Below are 21,775 nucleotides of genomic sequence, written 5' to 3'. Positions count from 1 at the left end.
TTAAAATGAGGGATTTCATGGAACACATATTGTCTTTCCATTATTTTTTCTATAATAATGTACAAACCCTCCAATCTTCTCCCACCCCTCCCTCCCTTCCTCTCTCGCTCCCACCGGATTGAAGGTTAGGATTTACCCACCATGGTGTACTCTTTTAATTCTAATTACCGGGGTGTACTGTTCGGAAGAGAAAAAGGAACGTCTCCCCCGCCTCTCGCTCGATGCTGCAAGCGAGGAGCGACCCGCCCCGGCTTGGCTGACGCATGCATCGCTCGCGTTGCCTGGCTTGCTCCTTCTCTCGCCTTATTTGGAGACGCATCATCGTTGCGGATGGTGCTGCGCGGCCATGTCGCTGCCTGGAGGATGGCATAGAAAGTTGTGTTCTAGCCCGTCGCTGTCCTGGCGATTGACGCAGGATGCGTAAGTGGCGTGTATGCTGCATGCATAGTGGATAGCGCTGCGGCTGCGCTTGGGGATTGTGGCGACCGGCCCCCGGGAGCCTCAAATGCCGGTGATGCAGCTGGTCCTTTCACGCGCAAAGCTGCTCCACGCGTCCCCGCATTTTATGGATGGCTTGGCTAGATTTGGCTGCCCCTCGTTGTCGTGCTATCCGAACACAACACAACAACATGACCGTCCTGCGTTCAAGCCCCGCATGATCCTAGTGGCCCAGGACTTGCTATGGGTAAACCAATCAGTAACAGGTCACGTCAACTCGCACGACTTAGCAACATGCTTGCCATGGGTTCAAGCCTCATATGGACCGTCTATCGTAGCAACGGTTAACTATCCGGCATGACCGCGTAGGTCGTTGCGCCAAGAAGAAGACAGAAGAGGCTGAGGCAGGCAGAAAAGCAATGGTTGCTGTGTGAAATAAGAAAAAAAATGGAAGCTTTGTACGATCCGCAGCTCATAAGATTGATGTGGACAATGTGGACAATACAGAAGAAAGAACATCGATTTTCAAAAAATGCATGTTGATCCCTTCCTGTTTGTCCTCCCCGTTCCTGTATAGAGCAGCTCCAGTTCGCTTCGCTCTCGTCCCCCATTGTTTAGAACCCATCGTCGCTTCGGAACAGTAAACACTACTACACGCAATCCCCGCTTTCATCTTCTCATCTCACCTCTTCGGCTATCACCCTTCCACCCTTGCTCCTCCGCTCCCTTCCGCTCTTGTTAGTCCACCATTTATTTACTCCCTTTCTCATTCTTTCCTTCCCATTCCTTTTCTTTCGTATTGCTGTTCAATAATGCTAGCATAGTTTAGAATAACAAATGTAAACTGTATTTGCCGTAAGCCTTAAGGCATGCAATAGTGAGGTGCGGGCAGGGGCGGATTAACCAGAGGCCAAACCAAACTAAGCGCCCGCGTGGGGCCCCGAGGAAAGGATCCAGCGTAATCCTTCTCTGTCGGAACCATCCGTAAACGATCCAGTTCATTTGTGTCGACTCGAACTCGTTGCACCCACGGGTCGAATTGGCGCCTGCCAAACTACCTAGCGCACTCGCTGACCACATACTAGCGCTTCATGGAACCACTTGGTTGATTGCAGCCCGTGGCCGATAAGACCCCACAGCTCCCTGCCATCTCCCTGCTCTCTTTGTTGTACAGGTTATTTCGCCATCCCCCACGTACCGAGGCCGCGTGCAGCATTGCAAGCTCATAGCCTCCCGTACAAATTTTCTTCTTTTTCTTTGACGTAACGAACAATGCTGTAGACAGGGCTGAAACGGCTTCTTAACCTTACTCAAATCACGCTATCGGATAGTCGGTTCTTGCTATCTGGGGAATGGTCTGGATAAGAATCGATCTCGTCCGGTCTCGTAGGAACCGGTCTCATTACAGCATGCGTTCAATGAGTCGGGGCGCTGGTCGAAGAGAGCACCAGAGTGACGATGAAAAGATTGTAGCAGATTGCCGTTTGGTTTAAAGGGTATACAATATGCGGCATTTAATTGGTGCTCGACCGCATAAAAAGTTTACCAAAACATGTCCCAAATCTACAAACATCATAATACTGTGTTTGTAGTTATGCTAGTCACAAAACGCTTTAGGTGCAGTGTGGCACATAAACGTGCACGAATTGGTACATCATTTGGTGTGCCAGAGCCATTGCATCTAACAATTTACCCTTTAATTAACTTAACTTCCTTTAACGTATCAAGAAGATTCGCAGCCAATGTCACACACGGGAAAAACAAGGACAAAGAAAACTCCCTCACGTGCGAGAAAGAGCAGCAACAACCACAGATTTGCCCCAATAACTTGGTGAGAAAGCGACGGAACATCATCGTCTGTGCGCGAGAGTGAAACAAAAGACAGAACCATAATCTTCCCACCCATAATCAACAACCATAATTCGTGTGTGTGTGTTCGCCCCATACAAATGGCATAATTTTTATTTTCGCTTGGTCGAAAATCGCGGCGAAAACCCGATTTTGCGGCTGGGGTAGTATGGAAAATAAATTCCCGCTGCGCAAATTCGAGCAGTTTTCTGCGTAGTTTTTTGCGTAGTTTTGCGTCAAAAAATACGCAAAAAACAGCGCTGGACTTCAGCCGAAACTACGATAGCCGGCGTATTTCTTGCAGTTTTTAGGTGCGGAACGAGCGCCATCTGCTGAAGGAATGGATGAAATATTTCAGACGGCGGGGCAAAAAAAACGGCCGAAAAATTAAAAAAATATTGGCGCCCATTCCTTCCTCCTCTTCCTCTCACTCCCTTTCCGCTCCCTGCCTTGCCTTACTTGCGCTTCAGCCCGTGCCTTTCGCCGTCAGCTGATTGTGTGTATGCGTTGGTATATATGTACATTGCGGTTGTGTATTGTTATTGGTGAGTGTTAGCATTTATTTATTGTGTGTGACCTTGACGATACGGGAGAAGCTGGTTCATTTTGGGATTTAAAGTGTTATCGGTGTATTGATGGTTTATTTTATTTCGTGCCGCTGCTGATGAGACCATACGATGCCCCTGCCAATTGAGGGTGAAGAAGCCTATTTAAAACAAGCGTACGAGAACGTCTAACACTAATCTAATATTTTTTTAATTTGAACATGTTTGATGCTTCAACGACCTTCTAAGCATCATGTAGCACGGTGTATAGTGGCAATAAAAAAATTTTTTTTTTCAATTTGCCGGAATTTGTCTCGAGTTTTCTGGCCACGACACACACACACGGACACACACACAGCGCGGGGAAAGTGATCGTCCACTCTATCATGCCGCGATCCCCCTCCCCTCCCGGTGCTTTGAGTGAGGAACCAGCCTTTCTTCCGATAAGGTAGCCGTAATCGATCATGCGGGAGGGGGGTGGGGGTTGATGGGGGGTGTGTGCTCGCCTGCGCGCTTTCGTGGGTGCGTGCTCGCGTGCACGCGTACGTGCATTCGTGCATTCGTGCATGCGTTCGTGCGTGCGCGTGTGTGTGTGTGTGTGTGCGTGCGGGAACTCCAAAACTGTTTCATTCTAATGCGTGCATTGTCACCGGCAGCGTCTACACACTCCATGCATTCTTAGAAAACGCACTGCACGCCGCCCGATCGATTACCGCTACCTACGAGACAATACAACCATTTAATTGGCACCACCATCTTTGCGACCGGGTCTGCTGTTGGGGGTATTAAAAAGACAAACGATCAAAGCAAACGTGCGTGTGATATGTAGCACATTTCTTTCCAATTCAGCTAGCGGATGCAAGTGGAAACAACATTTTGAATTGAATCCATACAAAAGAGGATTCTGGATTTGTTTATTACGGTGCGCGTATGGTGCTGCTCCTGTCCGTCCAGAATCCGGCGGCTTGTTGGCTCAGAGTCGGTATCATGACGCCGTGGGACCGGCACCTCCCTTAGAATGGGTTCGGCTCGGTAGGTTAATGTTTTGGTCGATTGCATTCCGTGCATTTGTCGCGTCACAGCGGTAACACGGCAGCAACAAAGATAAGCCAATCTTTTCTCCGGGTGTGGGCTGTTATGCTATGTTATTCCTCTTCTTCTTCTTCTTATTATTATTGGCGTAATGGCCTACGCGATCATGCCGGCCTTTTCAGGACTTGAGTACCACGTAGCCGGATAGTCAGTTCTTGCTACGGCGAACGGTTCATACGCGGTTAGAACCCACGACGGTTAGAACCCAGATGTGCGGAATGATGGCGGTGCCGCGGGCCCGCTCTTATCCAACGGGCAACTTGCATACTGCCACACTGTATCCTGCCTGATGCATACGCTGCAGGCAGGGGGAAGGATGCAGCTCCACAATAAAAAAAAAACACCGTCATGAACACCTTCCTTTCTTTGACCGATGGATCATAACATTCCGGAAGAATACACATTTGGCGACAGTGTTGCACACACACGCACACTCACACCCTTGCGCAGACGGCTCAGCCTATCTATGTAATCTACAACATACGAAAGGAAAAGCATAGTGTCACATAAAGTTATGCTTTATGCAATTAGGTTTAAGCTTTCCTATGCACGGCCATGGCCACCTGTGTTGTGTGCGCTACTTCGACATAGGGTTCTGCGCGTTGCACAGCCAACCCTCGAGCGTTAGCTAGCGATTCGTTAGTTATTTTTACATTGCAGCGATTGAACTCATTGCGCTTTTTGGTTTGATTTGTGAAAATGCAACTTCATCGCCGCAATGTTTGTTAACGGTTTTTTTAAGCGCCACAACAGCTCGCGAGCATTGACCACACGCGTGAAAGAGATAGCGCTATGGAGGGAAAAAGCACGGACGACGACTGACAGCGATTGGCCGTCTGACGCACCAACACATCGATACCTGTCACAGCGCGCTCAGGCGAGGGGTAGGAAGCAGAGCCAGGGACGGGTAGCTCGAAACGCTGCTTGACAAATTTGCCGTAGGAGGGAAAAAGAAAGCATGAGAAAATGCGCGAAAGGGAATGATTTCTTCCGTCGCTTTGCACAGGGGGTTATAAATACGTAAGTGTAGTTCCATAATATATGAGTGTAATTTTGTTAGAAAGAATCAAAAAGGTCTATTCAAAAGAATAAATGAAATGAAATATATTTATATGAACACCCTAATTCGTCCCGAACCACTCCTAATCGACTTAAGTAATAAAACCCCAACATTACAAGATAAGCTTAAACAAAGAGTATAAAATAGCATTTCTCAATTAGCTTCAACGATAACTTAAAAACATGTTTTAACATATCAACAAAGTTTCGTATTAACATATGGTACAAAAGTGTAAGATGAGTTTCAATGTTTCTTTAATTTACTAGTAGAACAGAATATAAGTAAAGATCAATCAATGCTTGTTAATGAAAGATATTGTTCCTTGACACTTGTAAAGCATTTTAAAATTATAGTTTTATAATTATGGTGATTATGAATAGTTCCATTTATTCAATCAATAATTCTACTTTTCGATTGATGAAAACTTTCTTCAATGTTTCAGACATATGATACGATCTGTGCAGCGTAACAAATTGTGCAATTCACAGCTGTACATTTCACCCGTGATATTTCGTGCGCATTCAAATTATCGCATTTACAAACTATTATTAATTGCTAGTAGGGTTGCTGTACATGGTTACTATCTGAGTCTACACTTAATTCAACTCATACGCTTTCCATTATTAGAGTAACAACACACCTCAAGGTTAAGCCACCCATCGACGATGACTCGCCCAATATTCCGGTGGACACACAATGGCGAGGGTGAGCAAGCATGCGTCCGGTTCCGAATGGCGATCGCATAATCCTGTACTGCAAACAATTACATAAGAAAACGTTTCCACCGTGCGTGAACGTGAACAATGTCACATACGGCCCACCGGCAGGGATCGTCAGACAACCGTCAGCGAAGCTTGCCGCGGAACATAACGAGAAAATGGAGGAAATGCAAACCACTAGCGGACGGTTTCAAAATAACGAAAATAAAAACACTCCACGCTGCTACGCTCTCTCAGCTGCCACTCCTTTTGACTGACATTTGAATTCGCAATAGGTACTACTTTGGACACTTTTGGATCCGGAGGGCACCTTATTCTCTTACCTACAATGCGATTAAAAATAACCACGATCGGAAAGAGCTGCCTGATCGTCTTTGGGAGTATTCAGCCTTGCATAATCTTATAGAAAGTACGCTATTCAACCATGAAACAGATCTTATCCTGTCTGGTAAATAATATATTACGCAAAGACAGCTTTGCAAATGGCAAAAACATTTAAAAAATCATTATTAATAGTCAGTATTTTTTTGACAAAATGTAAAACTGATTGAAAATATTTCAAATTTCGCGTTTCTGTTACAACAAAATTAATGATATATATTAATTACTATTTAAAACCCAACATAACGAAAGCTTCCTCTAACTATTCGAAGTAAAATCTTCAAATTATATTTAATATAATTTTAAGCTTGTAAACAATTATCCAAAGCAAACGATCCTCCTCAGATGCAAATGTTATTCAAATGCTAGCTACTACGTCGAAAAAATGCAACCCCATTAAATCGCTCCTGTCCGTCATGCAACAAATGTTGATGCGATAATAATTGCGAAAGGAAACATAAATCTATCCCCGGCACGCCACACATTTCATCAGACACGACGTGGACCTCGCGCTGGCCGCCCGGGACTGCTGTGTTCTCGTAAGTGTTAAACATTTCAAGCTCCAATTGTTTTTGCCTCCACCGTAAGTCAATCACTAAACCACTGAGGTAGCTAGCTAATAAGGGTTGGAGCATTTGATAGCGCCAAATAGCGCAAAAAGGAATGAATTTGCCTCCTTTTTCCCACCGACCAAATGAGCGCCATGGTTTGCAAATGATACATACTCAAAATGGTGCCAACATCGTTTCTAAATTGAGTGATATTGAAACAAATGCATCAAGTTGTGTAAGCATCTAACCTTGTCGTAAATTATCATTTTAAATTGTAAATTGCAACAAACAGACTAATGTTTTGAGTAAATTAGCAGAAGAACTTTCTATTCTAACTATATTATGACAAAATATTTTAAAAACAAACCATCATTAAGAGGCACATTACAAAAGTTTCTTTTTCTCCTGAATCAAAAACAAACAATCGCATCAACTGCAACTACAGCAAAATTGAATTTATCATTGCCTCATCGACGGTACATCCAACTGCACACCGTTCGCATTAATGGCGATCGCGGATTAATTATCGCCTTGATTACGGCACCGGCACACTCCAATATCTATGATTAAATCGTTAATATCGAACCGTCACTCGGTGGCACACTTCGTCGCAGCAATTAGCGTGACAGCGGTCCGTTTTTCCGGTTGCTTCGTCTCAGTAACCATGCATGACACATAGAGACGAAACGAGGGGTCACAAGCGTAAAAAAGAAAAGAGAATCGAAACCAATATTGCTATCTGATTATCCATGCGTCGGAATACAGGTGAGAGAAGAAAAAAACGCTTACCATGCGCACATCCTGACTATACGGAGCGATCATAATGTGTATGCTTTACCAGCCAACCCGCTTCACCACACCCCATTCATCAACAGATTCGTAAGGCTACACTAGCTATTACCGTATCACGGGAAGCGGCCGTTTTATGACGAGGATACGGCACACACTCCATGCGCGACGTTTCTAGTTGCATTATGCAAATGATCTCGGCGGCTGACCATGCCTCTCCGCACACTCCATTTTCGTACAGAAGAAGGAACGAACGGGCAGCTCCTCCGATGGGAACAGCTCTTCCGTGCGCCTTCTACTGTGCCGTTTATCCTTCACTTTACATCATGCGTTTGATTAGTGCGACGATATGCTTGTGCGTACGTGCGCCGACTCATGCGCAAATTGTGAAGACCACCAGACGCACACACGGTCGCTTCATAATGCCCACTGGGAAATATTTTGTCCCCTTTCAGTAAGGCACAGACAAACTCCATCCAATGGTAACTCACCACCGTAACGCTATCTGATGAGACCTACAGAAAACGAAAGTAGCACACAAAAAAGTACGCGCCCCCCACACAGCGTAACGCGTCAACAACCCATTGACTTACATTTGGCACCGATACTAAGCTGACTACTTCCACCCCAAACAGCGAGCGAGCGTCGTTTCCATGGCTCTCATTTTCCCTTTCTTTTCCCCTTTCTTCGCGATAGCACCGTCCGCCGCGGGCAGATAACGGACGACAAGCTTCAACCTGACCCACCTGATCTCACCGGAGCGCACGTGAGCAGCCCCGTAGACGTAATCTTGCCTGCCGTGGGCCTGCCGCCCCACTAAAGCGAATGGAAGGCCGCGAACGCGTAATCATAGATACTGTGCGCGATGGTTCGATGGTTCGGGTTTAGCAGTTTGGCGGTTACGTGCTCACTTGCTGTGCGCAGGAGAGCATCCCCACACAGCGCTCGGACACTGTTAGCTGGTCGGTTGCAGCTGCATGCACTGGGCAACGGGTTGCAGCAAAGCAGGACGGAACGGGCGGTTCAAACCATTGCGTCATCAGCCAACGACCAAAACGCTCCAACGCAGGAGAGCAACGAGCATCGCGGCGATGGTAAATTGGGCAAAAACTTACTCGCATCCGATCCGTGGAGTAAACCAAAAGGTGTGGAGCACTAGCACAACATTTTTACAATCATCGCTTCTAATCAGAGCTCATTTGAAGCGATTAGCTCGCATTTTCAGTGCGTACAGTATTGCACACAATCTGCGCATTGCACTGTTTGCGCTTCTTCCGCTGTTTATTCTGCCGTGATAATGTGGTGCATAAGCGACGAGCATGTTCCGTGTCTTTTCAGGTGCCATGTCTTTTAACTACCACTTGAAATGGGCGTTTAATTGCTGCTATCTATGGCTTTCTCACAGTTAGATGCACGCAACGAGTGGTTAGTTCCGACATGCGTTCCACGGGAGGGATGCATAATGAACATTCCCATGGAAGGGAAAGCGTTCGAGATATGTCTCACCAGTGGCAGTCTTGGCAGCAGAAAGGAAGGAAATAGCGTCAAGCGATGAGTTAATTTGCTCGAGCATTTCAATTAGCCATTTATTGTTTACTGTTGTTGGATGTTATTTTCAGAGTATGAATTAAACCATGTTAGGACGGTTTTACGCTAATGTTTCTGATCAGTAAAGCATGCTTCAAAAACAAACATTAAATATGTAGTAAGTGAATCAGATTTCTCCATATGAAAAATTGCAACACTTTCCATTTGCCTTCCATCACTGTCGAATCGGAAAACACATAATTCAATCCTATGCCACATCGATCAATCAATCTCGTGTACACTTTCTCCAGAACTAAACAGATTAACAGTCCTGTGCCCATCGAGCTTTATTAAGCCCTTAACAGTTAAGCTTCTTTCGTAATGCCACTTTATCCGAGCTACCGGAAGACGGCAGCTGTACCACTTGAAGCCAGCCGCTACCGTCAATATGCCGCTCTTCAAATACTCTTCCAACTCTAACCACAACCGTAGCAAACGCTCCTATTGTGCACAACATTACTTGCCCTTGCAGACTCTCTCTCCCCCTCTTCGCTCAGTCGATCAATCGATCAAACGCCGAAACGCCTTGCCCGCAAGCGTCTTCATCTTGAGCAGCTGTTTGTGCGTTAGTTGCATCATCGTTCAAATTTTTGCAGTTTCATAAGTTGCCTCCCAACACCGCGGAAACGGAACGCCCTGCGAGGGATCGCAGGGATGATGATGTTTTGGAGTTTCCTCCTCTGTACCGGGGCGGGGGGGAGGGGGATCCTTGGAGCGACTGCCATGAATAACGATTGAATATTAATGTTTGGTTCACGCTCTGGATCAATTTAACGCATTTCGATTTGCCCAATCGATGCTTGTAGCTTGGCAAGCTGAATGTATGAATAACATTAAGAAGCGTTTGTAACGCTTAACGACCCTTAAAAACAACATAAAACTAGGGTTGTACTAATTTGTTAGCGCACAAAAAATTTATGAGACAGTAAAACTCGTAATTTTGAGCTTTTAAATTTTTTGTTTAAAAACCGATTATCCAACTGATGGTAATTTGCCAAATGATTCCACCCACGCAAAGCTCAAGCAACCGGCAAGAGAAATTGTTTGCATCTCAGCAACGAGAAGCTTCCGACGCTTGCATCTTTTGCAAATATGGCCTCCTTCTTGCACGCCACCCTTGTACACCTCAAGCTCGCCGCGAGGTGCGTCGTACTCGTCGTTCTCCAGACCGATGCACCTCCATCTCTAGCCAGCCCGCTGTCAAGGCGAGCACACGGTGAAAGTGCTTTCGGCGGAATGTGAGCAATATTACATCATCCCCATAAGTGGGTCGAAAACTGAGCGAAGTGCAAAAAAAAAGGCCACAGCAAAACGAGCACCGAAAGGGAGAAGCGAAAAAGAAATAATAAACAGAACGACACCCAAGGAAGGAAAGTGTGCACACGCGCCGAGAAGCTGTCGGAAAAGCTCGAAGATCAACCGTATGGCCAGTGCACGGCTTTACCCCGCGCCCCGCCGGGCGTTTCGATCTTGCACGGTTGATTATGTATAAGTGCCATTTGCGCTAGGAAGCATTAGTGTAGGCTGATTATCAGACGCCGTGCAATCATCAACCATCAATCGGGGAGATTGACGCTAGGAAAAGGATCATTGCCACCCCGGCTTGCTGGTTGTGAGACCATTAAATCAGTATGATGAGCTTTATGCTTATCATTGCCGCGGTAATGAAGTTAATTATTAGATGTGACTTTATTCAAATCTTAACAAATAAACAACAAAAAACACACACTGTACTATACTTATTTCCCGTTTCTCGCTTCTTGCTGCATTGAGCTCTTTTGGCACAAACGCAGGTGAATAACATTGTTTTTTTTTCTCGTAAGAATGGCCTAGTTGACCGTACATTATTATTTATTTGTTTAAATTTAAAGGATTTTAATATAAATAAAACCGATTATTTCACATTTAAAAAATGATTAATTTTCGATTTCGATTTGTAAGACAAACAATGAGTTCAATTTTCAATCTTATTAATTATACGAGAACTGTTTTCTCTTTTACCTTTTTCGTTTGTTGCACATTCAACAGCTCACCAAAAAAAAACCCTTAATAGTTCTAGGTGTCAACAAATTCCCATAAACATTATGTGATGGTTATCCCTTTGCATCACACATTTCACCTAATTAGACCTTACAATAAGCCGATTATGTTCAGTTTGTTAGAACCCTAATGTTTTCATCGTGATCATTACTTTGAATTTTGTTCTTCTGTTCGCTGCACCAACAGTGTCAAAAGCTTCCGAACGGAAACATCATTCAAACGCAGCTCATTGCTTCTGTACAAGGGCTCGATGTTTATAGGATTCTACAAAAAAAAAAAATCTATGGACAAGCGCTCTCTATTATCCACGTTGAAGCAATAATAGGAACAAACCAGCCAGACAAAATTCACCAAAAAGAAAAAGACCGAGTACCAAAAATATCTTCATCCTTCGCTTTGAGGGCGGCAACGGAAAATGGTGCGACCCAGTGCGAGTGCTTAAGTCCGCGAGCTGAAGATTATGTCGGTCGTAGTTGGTCGTCAGCCAATGTTTACACACGAGCGGATCGACCCGGCAAACGATCGTTAGGTCGCCCGTGCGTCGTCACTCGTACCAAGATGTAACAAACCACCTTTCGTCTGCTGCTGCTACTGCTGCTGCACCTCGGCGAATGCTTCTCGCGGAGAACATACAAACCCCACCCGCACACGCTCCACGGTACACACTAACAAACGATTCATCTGTTCACTCCGCTCCTCACTCTCACTTTCTGTATGCTTCGTCTGGTCGTCTTTTTTCTACTCTCACTCTCATCGATGACAACAACAACACAGCTATGAACGCCACCACCACCACCGGGACCCCTTAAGCAGCCTCTGCACGCTCAAGCTACCGGACCACGGGTAAGCGCACGCTGAAGCATTATTACAACCTCACAGTTGGTTCAGTCTTGGCTCGGTGGGATCTGTGGTGAAGGGGGTAAAAAAGCTGCAAGACAAGAAAGACGTCCCCACTACCACGAGGCGGTGGTTTCGAGCATATGGAGCTTTTCAGGTGATTTTTGTGTAAAATTATCATTAGTCTTACTCCTGAACTCGGACCCGTCAGACGTGCACGATCGGTTCGTGCGTACGTGTGTACGTGTGAGTGCTGCACACCAAACCGTGGTTTTCCCAGCGGCTCCATCGACGTAAGGATCCAGTCCAGTGCGCTCTGTTCGCACACCGACCGTTACGACTCAGACAGTGCATTATCTAATAGGTTGTCTAAAGTGCTTTGCTTTGTGGGTGCGGTGCGCCGAATCGTGAAGGATATAACGCAAGCTGTGAGCTTTGTGTGTAGCCTTGTGCGTGTGTGCAGCTGTCAGCTAATAATTCGTTTAAATTCTGTGTTCGCAATAGAACCGCAAATTCCACTTCCAAGTGCGTCGGAAGTGATCTAGGTGCAAGGACTTGCACTAATATTTATGTGACTGTGTGTTACGAAGCCGCAGGCCCTCATCATTCCGCGACGCCAGGCGGGAAGGTTGTACATTGTTGTGAATGGTTTGCAACCACGCAACGTACGATAAACGTTTAAAGGATGTGGATTGTGCGAGATTGAACGAATCGATTCCAACCACGCTGCTCCAGTTGTGCGCTCGCACGGAGGAAACATCACGCACGACGGTTAATTGGTTATGGGTTTATTTTAATAAGCGAGCCAATTTGTTCCATACCCGGTGCTAATTAATAGTCCGAGAAAAGTGGCTGGACTAAACACAAAGCCAGCGTGCAAAGTCAACGCGGTGTGTTGAAGTAATGCAAATATTTGCGCGCGCTTCTGCCATTTTCTTGCGCTGCCCGTAGAAGGACAGTCAGTGTAAACGTTAGGTGGTGCTGATTATTTCTTTACGACAAGCTTTATTGTGGAATGTTTTGTTAGTGCGATTTTGGCTCATCTGCATCAAAACACGATTACATGCGTCACGTGTAATAAAATTCAAATCATTTGCCATCTGCGCTACAAGCAATTGTTTTAAATTATCATAAATAAACAGCAACACGTCGTACAAAAAATGTCTCTGTAAATAAACAAGAGACCAAAGGCATGCAGCGATTAGCCGTAGCAATCTAAGCTGTTAATTATTGTTTTGTGTTATAAAAAAAGTGTTATAAATAATAGCAAAAAATCGAATCATCGAGTAAGAAAACACATAACGTTCATGTAAAAATTAGGAAAAACTCAAAAGACTACTTCCCAGTTTTACCCAACCATTAGCACAATTTATAGCTACTTCTACTATTTGTACAGTTTTCCGTAAATGAAAAAAAATCAAATGTAATATTTTTCTATCTGAAATATTGTCTTATTGGGTATTTCGCAATCATTGCACAATAATATTTATTCAAAACAAACATAAACAAAACCGTAATGGCATGATCTTTAACTACGCATTCGTGTTTACTAGTAGCGTTCGAAAATACATCGCTGCCAACAATCGACAATTGACTTTCTATTAAATCTACAATCGTTGCGAAAGTATTTGTCGATCGTTGCCTATAAATAAAATCGATTTCCAAGCTTTTGATCATACATTCCTCCGCACAATAGCAAACATTTAATTATACGGCCAATCAAATGTACTACAATAATAAATCGCTCTATTCATAGTGTGCGACCCGTGTTTACTGCGGAAGTTTTTTTTAAATAACTCAATTGTGCAAATGAAAAATCAAGCGGTGCGAGCAACCGGGACGAATAAAACAAATCATTCATTTCGTCGTACAAAGAATCTCGCCGAACGATCGTGCTTGTGACATCATCTGGTAGTTATGTGTGTGTGTGCTTGTTGCAACTAGGTAACATTCCATCGCACGCGTGTCCTTCAGGTTGTGACGAACGCGGGCAAAAGAAAGCAGTTCCGTCCTCATCGTGAAGCAAGCGAAGGAAGAAAGTGTAATTCGGCCTAAAAAACGAATGTAGTGATACAGACCATCGGGCAGACAAAGTTGGTGCATAATATTCTCCAGTTGTTGAATTGAGTTTGTGAATGTTTGATACAGAGTAATCGTATTGATTTCTAGCCATACAGCGTGAATACAGCGACCATACATCAAATCAGCGACAAATCTGTATGTGGTACAATGGAAGACGAAAAGCAACGGCAGCTTTGGATCATTTTTCAAATGTAAGTGTTCAGATGTAATTAATTTTTATGCTTGTAATACAAGTTTTGCAGGCTTCAAAAAACTGGAGTACCTTATCACAGCTGAAAAACAAAACAAAAACTTTAAAGGGCAACAGGTTCGTTGAACGCACGAAACACGAACCTGAAAAGGCAATAATGTCACCTCAGGCTCGGGCAACAAGCATCGCGAATGCCGGCCAATGTCATCTACCGGGGCAGTTCGAAACCCCGAAATTATGTGAACCCCGTGTGCACGTAATCGATAAGGTGCTGCAGCCGGTGACTGCGACTAGCGATGGCTAGTAACTGTTCGAGTGACACACTTTGGGTCAGGTTTCGGGGTTGTCAGTTTCAACGGACACGATTGATGGCTTGATATTGCTTATGCATCTCGCGCTCCGTTCCTTGCTCCTTTAATTCGCCAATAAGGCCAGCACAACGAAAAGCAAAAGCGACGGATACCAACTATCCACAGCGGTGAATGTATTTCCAAATGCAACATTTACGATAAAAAATCCCAAAACAAGAAACATACATCAGAGGAAAAATAAACAGCCCAGCCCGAGGGAAGCGCACCGGACACATTCAAAAATCAACGAAATGTGTACAGCCTTCGCGGTTATGCAAGCCATGAGCGGATGGGGGCACGCGCTCGCAACCCTATTAGCAACCATTATATCACTTCAGTGAACTTCAACTCGACGCCACGCCCGTATCGCTCGCTTTGTCCCGGTCCACCCATTTCCTGACCCATTCCCATTTCCACGAGGTGCACTGATCAGGTTTGTGTTTGTGTAGAAAATTAGGTCCATGAAGATGTGATAATGGATCCCGGCACAAGGGGTGATATGCCAGATAGTGGTGTTTTATTTGTTTACATCATATGTTAAAGCATCTTAACCTGCATAGATGATAGATTAGTCTCTATAAATGCATTGAAACAGCAGCTTTCAAAAAACTTATTCATATTCATAAAAGCGTACCAAAACTGCGCGTGTAATCACGCGATGTAAACAGCTGGAACAACAACAAAAACAATCCGAGCTGCCTCGTCGTGATCGATTCGTGACACATTCGCACCCCGCGAAAACGCAGCCAAAGAGCGATGGCTTTGCGTTGGTATGTCTTAACGATCGTTTCACTTTTCATTTTCAAGGTTACACTCTTTCTTTCGCACCATCCCGACCGCAGCGTGCTTTATACCTTCGAGACGGATATCTACCGTTGAATTCAAAACGATTGCAGTGGCGAATTCCCGCACACTGGACGGCTTCTGCCATGATCCGAGGCGACGAAGCCTCAAAGGGAAGACAAAAAATGGTTGACCCAATTTTGTACCGGCGAACCAAAGCAGGTTTGGCTGGTATCCGTAACTGCTGGCCGTATCTGGCGGCTTAAGTTGTTGTTATTGTTTTACACGCTGATCGCAAAGTATGACACGATCACAGTCCAAAAATTTGCACATACCATCGATTCTTCCCATGCGCATGTTAAGACGAACCGTGAAGCCAGACGACCATCACGCTTTACGCCTTCGATTCCATTTTAGCCGAATGAAATTGTGCTTCGAGACGAATCGAAAGCAATCTGGGGCTCATTACGTAAAAACCAATCTCGAGCCAGAAGTTGTTTTCGTGGAAACGTCGCTACACCGGAACGTGAATGGTGCAACAGGTTACACGATAAAAGAAGGTCGGAATAGAGAAGTGAGATAGACATCGCATTACAACACAAGAGCATAAAGCATAGCAGGCAGCAATAAATGTTGTTCCGAACGTAGACTACGTTTTTTTTTGTGTACAAAGAATGAAGTTCCATGCGTATGCATACATGCATACTAAAGATCCCAACATACAACAACAACAACAAATTTGATATTATTTAAAATGTTGATGTTGATCGAGTAATACAAAATTAGATATTGTACAAGCAAATATTCAGCTCATTCAGTAAAACAAAATCATCGTTTTTGAATCAATAGCAATGCTACATGTTTGATGGAAAGGAAAGAGTAATTTGCAGCGAAAGGTGGTGGTAATTTAACCTGTGGAAAAATTGGAACCATCAGCGAACCTTCGCGAAAGGTTAAATTACAGCTACTGCCAGATGTATCACGTTACCGAACGTCCTTACGCCAAGCGTTGCTACTCCCATAACTAGGCATCCACCACCTTCTTCATTTGGCAGTGTTTTTAAACAATTACACTGCAACCGATACCACCCCTGCCGGTAGCGACCCATTCTCTCCTCGCTCAACCTTGGGTGAAAGGCGCATCGCTAGCGCGTACACTTGTAGCGATAAATGATGATACATAAGAGTGCCATTATTTCATGGGCTTCTAGTTTCTTTTGCGTCACCGAATGCGCGATCGCCATCGACATGCACGTAGCATAAACCGTAGCAGCGTAAGCAGGATGCGGCAATGCGAAGTTGTTGCGCACTCCAAATGGTACGGCAGTATGGTGCTCATACTAATATACACCACTGACCACAGTTTGCGGGCGGGAGTGTGGATTATCAACATGCAAATGTTAAATGCAATAACCTCATGCAGTAGACATATTGCATGTGTTATCATACTGAGTTTAAAACATATCATTATGAGTGATTATGATTATGAGCTATATATCAATGGACAATCAAATTTTCCTGAACCTATAGCACGTTCACGTGAGTATAACCGATCCAAATGGCTCACCGACGTGTCAAAAATGAAGCAGTTTCAAATTATTGCAAGAGCTATTTTAAAGTCCGTGCTTTATAACACCGATTGCATCATCATCTTCATTTGTGAAGGTGCGACGAGCGAATGAAACACACAGGAGAAAAAGAAAACATCGACAACGTTATTACTAAACATGTTTCCAACAAATGGCAAAATAACATTCACAAGCCACACCATTAAACATCAAATGAAAGTGTTGGCCAGTGTGTACGTGCGAAATGACAGAAAAATGAAGCAAAAAATACGTGCACAGCACAAAAAAAACACCACGCGAAAACACCAGAAAATAGCGCCAAGCACGGCCAATTTATGAGATGAAAATTGCTGCACCATATTCTCCTTCTCCCTGCTGTTGCCGACTGCTGCTGTTCCTTCGCCCAGATTCCGATCCCATTTGTTCGCTTCCGGGTTGGTTTGCTACACAGTGCCACTTTTTGTTCGCAGAGCTGGAAACGAAATCGTACATACCTTCCCATGTTCATTTTTCGTCCCGAACCATTATACTTTTCTGGGCTCGTCAGTAGTGGGCACCTCCAATAAACATATGTACCTTTTACCTCCCTTGCCCCACAACGTAAACAAACAAACGGTCTTAAATTTGCAACAGCACGGTGGTACAGTGTAAATGTTGGACCTTTATGTAGTTCACATGCACATAACCCGATATCATCATTTTATGACGTCTTAATAGGATCAGTTAGAGTGCCGGATAGGCTTCAACGGCCTATCGTCGTATCAGGCCATACAATGGAGCCATCCGTTATCCTGATAGAAAGTGACGATGATCGATTATAATTGCAATTGTGCCTAACGAAGAGAGAGTCCCATTTTACACGTCATGCCATTAACGTAAAATATGAAACAGCTTTGATAGTGTTGTACAAGACATTCCATGAAACATTACTACTTTATTGTCTGTGAACTTCTTAAAAGTAATCGGTTTCACATCCTTCTAAAATCTGTGTGTTATACTGTACAGCAGCAGCATGAGCACGAAATGGCATTAAATAGTCATATATTATATTCCCAAAACAATTCGTCCTACTCATACGCACTATTATGTTATCAGTAAAAAACAATACATCAAGGTATTATGGCCAGTACTTCAGTTAAATGTACAGTCTAATACCATGTCCTTCCATACATCCATCATGTTCAAAGTCATACATACTTCCAGCAATTACATCACTAGAAAGATAAAAAGGGAACAAAGCCAAATCCTTATTCATATCAAACTAATTAAATGCATACAGTTAGAAAGTACACCATCTTCCTGACGCGAATCGTATTCCAGTATAACCTCTCTACCATAAACTCGATCATAACGTCAAAATATAGCACTAAACAGCAAAGTTAAACTATTTAATTAATCATCCCTTTGACGCTATGAATCGAATCTATTGACATTCGTGACTCTTAACCGGAACTGTGAACCAGAAATCAACAAAGCATCGCTTACTATGTACTACTGTTGTCGGAGTTTCCTGCTATTTTTAAACACCCGGCCCATTTCTACGAATCATCAAGCTAGCCCTTGTTCCTAACCACAATCAGGTTAGACCGGTGACTTCATAGTGGCGCCCAGCTAATTCCCTTTTCTCGCTCTAGCCAAACAACAACAGTTGACGTTGCTGCAGCGCCTTAAAATACTGCTGCTACTCTACCACCTGCACCACCCAAACCCACCCACCCATGACACAAACGTTTTATCTCATTTGCCTACCCTCAGTTGCCTTTCCTTCCCCTAGAAATTCGGACGGAGGTGATACATTGAGGCCCCTTTCGCATTCATACCTCTTTGCCCCACTACCCTTGCATTGAAAGCTGGATGCATTTATAGCACATAAGACGATTAGCAAAAGGTACGAAGGTTCGACGGCTACTGGGAACATTTGCTTGAACAACTTTTACTTTCCGTTCGGCATCGTTTGACTGTTCAGGGTTTTGTTTTCTTGTCTCCCTTTTTGCCTAGCCAGTTAACCGATTCCGTTGGACGTTATCGTTATCCCTCTGGGGTTACACTTCGCCTATACAGCAGGCTCCAATCATCAGTACGTATCATAGGCTACTGCTCGCACAGTGATGATTTCCACTGTGCGACAGGATTATTGCATGTTCGTTATGCATAGCTCGGAAAAGGTACTTCAGAAATTGTGTCTGTGGCCCAGTTTGCCTGCCGACATCGGTCTCATCATCAGTGGGCCAACGGAGATGGTAGTGGTGATGCAACACCGCACACTCGTAGGTTGGTTACAATGGATGGTATCCGTATGAACCGTTTGGTTTTACCGGCAAATGACCCGGTCGGACAGCGTGATGTCATGTGACGATGGTTTAGTGCATATAACGCTTACCATCATATCATCTAACTAACCAAGAAAGCCACGCCTACGATGTAAACGACTAAAGTTGATGAACGACCACATGTTTCACATCAGTCATGATAACCTTCTCTAATCGTGCGAACACATTACATTTTTTTTTTCTTCCAACCGTTTTGTTATAAAAACGGTATAAATGGCGATGAGCTACAAATCAATCAATTGAAATTGATTATTTGAGAATTAGTATTGAGGACAATAGGGCGGTCCCATGGTACAGTCGTCAACTCGAATGACTCAATAACATGCCCGTAATGGGTTCAAACCTAGAATGGATCGTCCCCCCGTAGCAAGAATTTGACTATCCAACTGCGTGGTAATGAATTATGTCTCGAAAGCTTGTATAGGCCGGCATATCCGCGTAGGACGTTACGCCAAATAGAAGGTATTGAGGATTTAAAGACTAGACACATTGACTACCCCCAATAACTTTCTATTAACACTCGAAAGCATAGTTTGACACAGTGTGGAGACGCCTAACATAGTTGTCTAATCTAAAACATTCCCATTCACCACGTATAATCCTGTACAGTTACCGATGTATCTCCCTGCTACATGCTACAACATGGAAGCAAAATGAAAGCACATTAATCATGACCCTGGACACAAACTACTTACATTCAATTTTCCGGAAAACCAAAAACTTCTCTTTGTAACAAAGCATAAGCGATATATAATTGCATTTAAGCAAATTATACTCCCTCATCCTTCAATGCAAATATATATTAGCGTGAAAATTTTAAATTTGAAAAAAAATCTCACATTTGATACCGACTTGCGCGTTTGCCAGACTAGATTTGATACTAATTTATGTAAATAATTTGTTAACATCAATAAGCAGTGAATTATAAAATTTGTTTTACGAAACATGATTTTCGCAATTTCTTCCAAATTCGTGTTTAGAGACATCCATAGAATATGATTTCCATTTCCACTGGTACCTTTTTTGGCCACAACAAGAAGGAACTCAAATAATTTTCACTTTTCCACAACTCAGCAGAAAAGCATGAGGTAAAAAATGTCAAAAATGGAAAGGTTAGATCCGTTATGCTTCCGTAACCATGATAAACATCATCGTTCAGCCATTGTTATTCCACATGGCACAAACCAAAAATTCCCTATTGAAGAACAGATGCCTTAAATATACAGGCGTAGGAAGGGGGTAGCTTCATTTTGTTTTTTTTTTTTTGCTTTTTTTACCCGTGAAAGCGTATGTACAAATATTCTCGCTAATTTTCGTGACCAAACTCGGTAGACCTTGCCGCCGGTACGCCTATCTCACTGCGACAGAAACCTCCACGAGCGATTGACATTCACGGCAGACGAACTAGCGCTGGCATGAACACTTGCTTTGAAAATATATTTGTAGGCGAAGGTTAGAAGCGTTGCGTGTTCAACAATCCTGCCTGCAAAGCAGGACACACGGTAAAAAATTATGTTCCAAGGATTCAAAACAAATTATTTTTTTCACCCGAAACCGTTGCACAATGGTTTAGTTTTTTTTTTCTACTGTTATACATAATGTTTCCATTGTACGATATTTCTTCGCATAATGGTGACCCATATTGGGCGACAAGTAACTAATTTTGGAGATATTAATCCCATTTCATTAGTTTCTTCGCTAAAGGTGCCCCGTCGTAAGCATTATTCCTAAACGCCTACCAGTATGCAATCCAGCGTAACATGCGCAACGGCATTGGTGCTATCTCCATTTCCATTTTTTTCACGTACGTTTTACATTTACGAGTTAACTTCCTGGGGGGTTCACACACCAACGAACATTAAATGCAAAAGAAGTGCTTGTTTACAACTTACCCACAGGGTGGTATTGTGAATTAATTACGCTGCTATTTACTAGTTATACACCCTTCATAAGCGGCCCAGGGAAACATTCCAAGCACATCTGGCAGGACAACGGCGGAATGGCAAAAATTACAGCTTTTCTTTTAATTGATCCTACCTGGAATGATAAAGGAAAGAACGTTAAAATACATTAATAAACTTGCACTGCCTACACCCGGCACAACAACGACATCAGCAGGAATTCGCTCAGTATGTGGGGTAAACCAGTTTGATTTCTTAACAGGTTCATGAAATGTGTATAGTGCAATATCTGAAACAAGTGTCTAATACACTTTATCTCTGTTTCTCTCTACAGGTGATCGACTGACTGGCAGAATTGACGGGATAAGGATAAACATCAATAGTAGTCTCTCTCCTTCTCCCATTACTGTATTGAAAGCTATCAACGTCCACGGAGCGCGCCCGGAGAGCTCCAGTTCTAGTGACGGTGCCTTAAGCTATGTTTCGATGCACCGTTTCAAACGGCAAGCAGGAGCAGAAATTAAGAACTCAAGCTACGCGCCACTGGCGCAAATATCCCAACTCCTGATCTGCAACACCAACACAACGCCATCGAGCTTTGCGTACCCTCCGGTATACTGTCAACGGTACTAACGGATTTAGTAGTAGAGTGTCAGCTAAGCGTACTTCACACAGCTCAAGTGC

At 43.8% G+C, this 21,775-nt stretch overlaps 1 protein-coding gene and 1 long non-coding RNA gene across 18 annotated transcripts in view; one reads left to right on the top strand and one right to left on the bottom strand.

Annotated features, from left to right (window-relative positions):
• Positions 1-21,775, bottom strand: part of LOC1268733 (flotillin-2) — a 161,293-nt gene that overhangs the window by 92,256 nt on the left and 47,262 nt on the right. The gene's annotated exons all lie outside the window — the stretch shown is intronic.
• LOC133391954 (uncharacterized) lies at positions 11,993-21,769 on the top strand. 3 transcript variants are annotated; one of them, XR_009765379.1, is made up of 3 exons: positions 11,993-12,180; positions 13,584-14,160; positions 21,426-21,769. It is a non-coding gene; the product is annotated as an uncharacterized LOC133391954 (long non-coding RNA). The 3 variants fall into 3 exon arrangements; XR_009765380.1 differs by having other exon boundaries at positions 12,004-12,251; positions 13,644-14,160; XR_009765378.1 differs by having other exon boundaries at positions 12,016-12,180; positions 13,644-14,160.

This window comes from Anopheles gambiae, chromosome 2, assembly GCF_943734735.2.
Source record: "Anopheles gambiae chromosome 2, idAnoGambNW_F1_1, whole genome shotgun sequence".
Taxonomy (NCBI): Eukaryota; Metazoa; Arthropoda; class Insecta; order Diptera; family Culicidae; genus Anopheles; species Anopheles gambiae.
Note: the sequence above shows the minus strand (reverse complement) of the source record. Positions and strands in the feature narration are given on the sequence as shown.